General features: G+C 41.7%; 1 pseudogene across 1 annotated transcript in view; it reads left to right on the forward strand.

Moving 5' to 3' along the window:
- LOC103273446 overlaps positions 1-3,370 on the forward strand; it is a 4,404-nt pseudogene extending 1,034 nt beyond the window's left edge. The window contains exons 2-4 of the transcript XR_002482704.1: positions 1,195-1,417; positions 1,604-1,752; positions 2,101-3,370. The product of XR_002482704.1 is annotated as a tubulin alpha-1A chain-like (transcript). The remainder of the gene's footprint in view (positions 1-1,194; positions 1,418-1,603; positions 1,753-2,100) is intronic.
- The last annotated feature ends 3,046 nt before the right edge of the window (positions 3,371-6,416 follow it).

Genomic DNA, 6,416 nt, shown 5'->3' on the forward strand with positions numbered 1-6,416 from the left:
AGAGCGGGCGGGGGGCGGAGGAGGGAGGACGAGGGCCAGACTGTCTCGTTAGCGAGATAGAAAGCCCACTTTGTGTGCCCTAGGGTCCCCTAATGGTCAGGACCCAGGGAAACGCCCTTCCCCAGCCCACCTCCATGTCAGTGAATAGACAATGGAAGTGGACGCCCTAAAGACCACAGAGAAGAAAACTCCACTGATTGCAGAGTGTGAATATTATGTGATGGGTAGAGAATCTCAGAATGAAAATACTATTTTGTGGTTTTAAATAAATATTTCATTTCCTTTCACTGGGTTTTTGTTCTTTGTTTGGTAGTTTCTTGAGAGATGTTTGTTTCTAACTTAGGAACTGTTTTTTCTTTTTTTTAAGATACTAATAAATTTTCAGTTTTTACAGTGGAGAAGATTCTGGAAAAACATTTTTAAAAAAAGTAATGAAATTGCTACAAAGAAGAATTATACTCTGCATCCCGTTGTCTTTTGTTCTAATGCATCTTTATTAACTCATTTCAATTCAGGCACATGGTCCCAGGCTGGGTGAGAGGAAGAAAACTGGCAAAACAGCACAATGAGATCATGTAGGCAGCTGCTGGAAATAGAGCTTGCTCTGTTAAATAATGCAGCAGACGGTACAGGCTAGCACCAGGCACAGCAAACACCGCGATGCAGCAATCAGGAGGCAGACCTTGTCTAGCTTCTAACCCCTAGCATGGATGGGTTCTGCAGTTAGACTGCAGAAGGGTGTGGCCTCTTGCCTCAGCTGCAGTACAGATGTCCATGTTGTAATATCAAGTCCTATTCAGAAAAAAACCTTCATCTTTATTTGAAGGGGAAGAAAGTAGCAAAATTAATTCCAATTAATTAATGATTGAATTTAATTTACTTGCTTGTACAGAATCCATGCTTTGTATACTTTTTCAATATAAAAAAATCCTCTATTCAAGCATGGCTGTGGGAACAATGGGCTTGTGCCATGTGCTACGCAGAACCAAGGCAACATCATTACTCAGACCACACCCATATGCAGCACTTGTAGCAAGTGCTTTCCCTTAATCATTTCTATCATATTGGGGATATGACTTCAAATAAATTTGAAGAATACCTGTATATTATTAGAAGTATTTTTAGAAATGTACTGAAAATTCAAAATACTAATACAGCTTAATTTTATAATTTTTTCACCTCTCCTTCTCACAGCGTGAGTGCATATCCATCCACGTCGGCCAGGCTGGTGTCCAGATTGGCAATGCCTGCTGGGAGCTCTATTGTCTGGAACACGGCATCCAGCCCGATGGCCAGATGCCAAGTGACAAGACCATTGGGGGAGGCGATGACTCCTTCAACACCTTCTTCAGCGAGACGGGGGCTGGCAAGCATGTGCCCAGGGCAGTGTTTGTAGACCTGGAACCCACGGTCATTGGTGAGTTGACCTCAGGAACCCAAGTGAGATCCCAGGGTCCCAGGAACAGGAGATCTGTCCGGGCAGCTCCATTGATTTTCACACACACACACACACATTCCCACACACTCCCTCCAATCCCCACCTGGGTTGAGAGGCTTGTGCAGGTAGTTAGTGATGGGTGGCTGGTTTGTTTTCCTCTTCCAGATGAAGTTCGCACTGGCACCTACCGCCAGCTCTTCCACCCTGAGCAGCTCATCACAGGCAAGGAAGATGCTGCCAACAACTACGCCCGAGGGCACTACACCATTGGCAAGGAGATCATTGACCTTGTCTTGGACCGAATTCGCAAGCTGGTATGTTTCTTCTCAAGAATAAAGTAAATTAATGAGTCTAAAAAAGACATTTGAAATAACGGAATTTTTTCCCAAACACAAAATTGAAATGTAATAAAGAGTAAAATGAATTATTCCCTTAAAGTTTTTTTAAGTTCAGTTAAGCATGAATTATTTGATATCATTTTATAAGTATTAATTAGAATTTTTATATTAAAAAATGTTGAATAATTCAGAAAAAGTTTATGTTTTTAAAAAAGCATTTGTCAAAATAAGATCTAAATCCTTGGAGATGTATAAAAAATGAAAGTATATTTACAATGATTATACCTCAAACAACAATCCTCTGTTCCTCTCTTTTTCTAACAGGCTGACCAGTGCACAGGTCTTCAGGGCTTCTTGGTTTTCCACAGCTTCGGTGGGGGAACTGGGTCTGGGTTCACCTCCCTGCTGATGGAACGTCTCTCTGTGGATTATGGCAAGAAGTCCAAGCTGGAGTTCTCCATCTACCCAGCTCCCCAGGTTTCCACAGCTGTGGTTGAGCCCTACAACTCCATCCTCACCACCCACACCACCCTGGAGCACTCTGATTGTGCCTTCATGGTAGACAATGAGGCCATCTATGACATCTGTCGTAGAAACCTCGATATTGAGCGCCCGACCTATACCAACCTGAATAGGTTGATAGGCCAGATTGTGTCCTCCATCACTGCTTCCCTCAGATTTGATGGAGCCCTGAATGTTGACCTGACAGAATTCCAGACCAACCTGGTGCCCTATCCCCGCATCCACTTCCCTCTGGCGACATACGCCCCTGTGATCTCTGCTGAGAAAGCCTACCATGAACAACTTTCTGTAGCAGAGATTACCAATGCTTGCTTTGAGCCAGCCAATCAGATGGTGAAATGTGATCCTCGCCATGGTAAATACATGGCTTGCTGCCTGTTGTACCGTGGTGATGTGGTTCCCAAAGACGTCAATGCTGCCATTGCCACCATCAAGACCAAGCGTACCATCCAGTTTGTGGATTGTGTCCCACTGGCTTCAAGGTTGGCATTAATTACCAGCCTCCCACCGTGGTACCTGGTGAGACCTGGCCAAGGTACAGAGAGCTGTGTGCATGCTGAGCAATACCACAGCCATTGCTGAGGCCTGGGCTCGCCTGGACCACAAGTTTGACCTGATGTATGCCAAGCGTGCCTTTGTTCACTGGTACGTGGGTGAGGGGATGGAGGAAGGAGAGTTTTCTGAGGCCCGTGAGGACATGGCTGCCCTTGAGAAGGATTATGAGGAGGTTGGTGTGGATTCTGTTGAAGGAGAGGGAGAGGAAGAAGGAGAAGAATACTAAAGTTAAAATGTCACAAAGGTGCTGCTTTTACAGGGAAGCTTATTCTGTTTTAAACATTGAGAAGTTGTGGTCTGATCAGTCAATTTGTATGTAGCAGTGTATGCTCTCATATACAATTACTGACCTATGCTTTAAAACATGAACGCTTTGTTACAGACCAAGCTGTCCATTTCTGTGTTGGGTTTTGAATAAAGGATTCCCTGTCTTAAATGTGTTCAGTCCTGTGTTTTCTCTTTGGGTGTATGAAAATTTTCATGTATTCATTTCATCAAAAATAAAGAACTATTGTTACCTGTGGTTTATACGTATACTATAAAGCGACATTTTTATTTTAAATTATCTTAGTAATTTAAAACCTTTATTTATAAAACATCATGTATACTTAAAGATTAACGTTACGTAGCATCACATAATATTAATTATAATCAAGTTATTTAAGCTGCCAGTACTTTTTAGAGTTAAAAGTTACTAACGCACAGCCAAGGTCTTTCTGGTTGGCTGCTGTATTTCATGCAACTAACAGATAAAACGCTGAATGTTTTGGATGCATCACCAGATCTTTTTTTTTCCCTTGAGTTGGAGTCTCACTCTCACTGCAGCCTCCACCTGCTGGGCTCAGGTGGTTCAAGTAGCTGGAACTACAGTGTGCACCACCACACCCGTCTTATCACCAGATCTTTTCTCTTTTTTTTTTTTAGCTGGAGTGTCACTCTGCTGCCCAGGTTGGAGTGGAATGGCACACTCATGGCCACCACAGCCTCAACCTGCTGGGCTCAGGCGATCCTTCAGCTTCAGCCTTCCAAGAAGCTGTAACTACAGGTACGCACTACCACACCTGGCTAATTTTTTGATTAATTGTAGAGACAAGGTCTCACCAAGTTGACCAGGCTGGTCTCAAATCCCTGGGCTCAGGCAATCCTCTCGACTTGGCCTCCCAAAGTGCTGAGATTACAGGCTTGAGCCACCGCACCCAGCTATTACCAGATCTTCCAAGTACTTTTTCATGTGCCCTCAACTCCTTGGCATGTGTCTAGTGCCATTATGCTTCCTGTACCTAGGGTTCCCAAAAGGAGTCTGCTCTCTCCAATCAAGTGCTCCTATACTAAACCTAGTTCTTTATCTTCCTTCAAAAGCTATTTTGAGCTGAATGTCACATGGGAAAAGTCTCATGTATTCATTCACTCTAATATGTTAGTTACATACCCAAATGCTCTCCAAGTTAATATGGGTCATAACTTCAAAGAACAAAACCCTAATAGTGCAATTGGATACATTAGCATCAACACTGAAAAAGCTTTGGACCAAGGGTTCTTCCAACAATAGAGCTCTGTTGCCAGTCCCACTGACCAAAAGCTACCTCTTTCCCAGGACAGCAAATTGTCTTCCCACTGTCGCATTTTCTTGTTTTGGGATAACAACCAGTGGTAATAAAGTAATTTTTGGTATTAATTGCCTACTTATTTTTCCCTTGACATTAGCAACCATGGGGTGAATAATATTGTAGATAACACTGGAATCTGTGTTTAAGTTAATGGAAAAATGCAAATGAGAAATATGTCAGGATACATTAATTTCAAAGCCAATCCAATACTCCTCAGAAGTTTTAACTAGAAGCCAACACAAAAATGTAAAAAACCTCACAAAGCCCTGTGATCCTTTGAATTTGAATTACAAAATTACAAAAGGAAAAAAACAGTTTCTAGTTTTGTCCACCAAGAAGGCCCAGGACCAACATACTAATGAGTATTCTTGCACCCAGATGGTGATCTCTAAATGCTATTTCCAATAAAAAGGAACCAGAATGTTTTAGAGAAATGACTGGTTCCAGACTCAGAGCAGGAAATATACAAGTTCTGCCTCAAATATTTTGTCATTCCTGAAAGCAAAGAAGATACCAAAGACTATTAAAGTTATATCAAAAGAATACAGGAAACAACTTGAAGGGGCTCTCATTGATGATGTAATATGAGAACTGAAAACAATAGTGACTACAGTAGACTAAAGAATATAAAACATGTTAAAATCCAAGAGCTCACAATAATATGCTCATTTAGTTATCTAAAAATGAAAAACAGACTGGGCATGGTGGCATGTACCTATAGTACTAGCTACTCAGTAGGTTAGGGCAGGAGGATCACAAATTCAAGCCCAGCCTGGGAAAAATAGCAAGATCCTGTCTCACCCTTACCCTTCTAAAAAAAGAAAGAAAAATTGTATGGCCATTTCTCAAAAAATAAAACACGGAATTACCATATAATCAAGCAATTCCAATTCTAGGTATACAACCCAAAGAATTGAAAGCAGAGACTCAGACAGATATTTGTATGCCCATGTTTATAGCAGTATTATTCAAAATAGCCAAAAGTGGAAGCAACCCTATCAATGGATGAAAGGATAAACAAAATGTGGTGTATATATACAATGGAATATTATACAGCCTTTAAAAAAGAATTAAATTGTGAGGGGAGGCAAGAGGATTGTTCGAACCTAGGAGTTCAAGACAGGCTTGGGCAACTTAGTGAGACTTCATTTCTATTTAAAAAAAAAAAATTAGCCAGGCAAGGTGGTGTGCACCTGTAGTCCCAGCTACTCGGGGTGCTGAGGTGGAAGGATCACCTGAGCCCAGATGACCGAGGCTATAGTGAGCCATGAGCGTGCCATTGCACACCAGCCTGGGTGACAGAGTGAGACCCTGACTCAAAAAAAGATCTGGATTAGTGTCTGGAAAATCAAGCAGAAGAACTATCTCAAAGAACTGGAATAAAAACAGAAATAGGCTAGGCTCGGTGGCTCAGCCTGTAATCCCAGCACGTTGGGAGGCTGAGATGAGGGGATTGCCTGAGCCCACAGATTTGAGACCAGCCTGGGCAACTTGGCCAGACCTCGTCTCTACAATAAATAAAAAATTAGCCGGGCGTGGTAGCGCGCGCCTCTAGTTCCAGCTACTTGGAAGGCCAAGGCAGAAGGATCACCTGAGCCCAGCAGATGACACTGGGGTGGCCATGAGTGTGACATGGCACTCCAGCCTGGGCAACAGAGTGAGACTCCAACTCAAAAAAGAAAAACAAAACAGAAATAATGATATAAGACTTAAAGGATAGATAAAAAAGATCTAATATGCAAATAATAACAGTTACAGAAAAGAGAACAAATGGAGAAAATATGACAATGAAACTAGATTGAATTCTGGATACAAAAATAAATTGCATTTTCAATACTAAAAATGGTTAGAAAATTTAACTTTAAAAAGGATATCATTCATAAAAGTATAAAAATGTATGTAAAGTACCTAGGGACAAAGCCACCAAAAATGTACAAGACATATTTTTATAAATCT

Source organism: Carlito syrichta, unplaced genomic scaffold, assembly GCF_000164805.1.
Source record: "Carlito syrichta isolate Samal-C Ts95f unplaced genomic scaffold, Tarsius_syrichta-2.0.1 Scaffold314050, whole genome shotgun sequence".
In the NCBI taxonomy this organism is placed as follows: Eukaryota; Metazoa; Chordata; class Mammalia; order Primates; family Tarsiidae; genus Carlito; species Carlito syrichta.